The sequence below is a fragment of the Meleagris gallopavo genome, chromosome 5 (genome assembly GCF_000146605.3).
Source record: "Meleagris gallopavo isolate NT-WF06-2002-E0010 breed Aviagen turkey brand Nicholas breeding stock chromosome 5, Turkey_5.1, whole genome shotgun sequence".
NCBI lineage: Eukaryota > Metazoa > Chordata > Aves > Galliformes > Phasianidae > Meleagris > Meleagris gallopavo.
This window is the reverse complement of record NC_015015.2, coordinates 26,064,613-26,065,501: the sequence shown is the minus strand read 5'-3', so window position 1 is coordinate 26,065,501 and position 889 is coordinate 26,064,613. Positions and strand designations below refer to the sequence as shown.

Here is an 889-nt window from a genome sequence, read left to right as displayed (position 1 = left end):
TAATATACTGAAGAAGTTCGTAGGCTGTCCTGTTCTGTTACTTTGAAGTTCCTGGTCTCTAAAAGGAGAGAAAAGCTAATCAATTAGGTGACTGACAAAAGCAGCAAAAAAAAAAATTACAGTGTTTCTTCCATGCTTTCCTTGGACTACTGCAAAGTTTAATTTGAGGTTATCACATTATTTTTGGAGAGAAATAGTGACATTTTCCTTTATCTCAGAGAAAAACCAAAGACCAGTGAGGATCCCATGACACCTTTTTCAGGAACTGAGCTGTTAATCTAAGTGTCCTGTGTCCACATGAATTCCCCTTCTGATACATTTGAATGAAGTTCAATACATTTTTCTTGTTGGGTATCTTGACCATCTTGAGTATGACGTGTATCCATTTTATTCTAAAGATTTAGTTTGCGTTTCTGCAAATAAAATTGAGATTTCCTTTAACAATAATAATAAAAAAAAAGCCACAGCGTTCTTTACAGCTTCCTTTTATACAGTAAATACTATGCTATAATTTACCTTTTTTATTTACTGTAGTATTCGATTTGCTGAATGAATACTGCATAAGATAATTATTATAGACTGTCTTAACAATGACAACAATTTTAACTTGAAATTGAACCTTGTAAAGATGTGTGAAGTGCGAAATGTTTTCCAGCTTCCGTGTATTACTGATTGGTGACTCCGATTACATACTAGTAGGTGTTTGTTATCATTTTTTGTGTTTCCATTTAGCTTAAAATTTTCGTGTGTATGTGTGTGTGTGTATCATCAACCATTTTGTTTTTCAGCTTGAGATATAGAACTGAACAATAGTAATAGGAAAAAAAAAACACTAAATCCTTTAAAAACTGTGAGAAAAGTTTTAACGTGTGCTTCCTTGATTTCATCT

At 32.4% G+C, this 889-nt stretch overlaps 1 protein-coding gene across 3 annotated transcripts in view; it reads left to right on the top strand.

Annotated features, from left to right (window-relative positions):
• Positions 1-889, top strand: part of SIPA1L1 (signal induced proliferation associated 1 like 1) — a 152,899-nt gene that overhangs the window by 104,832 nt on the left and 47,178 nt on the right. The gene's annotated exons all lie outside the window — the stretch shown is intronic.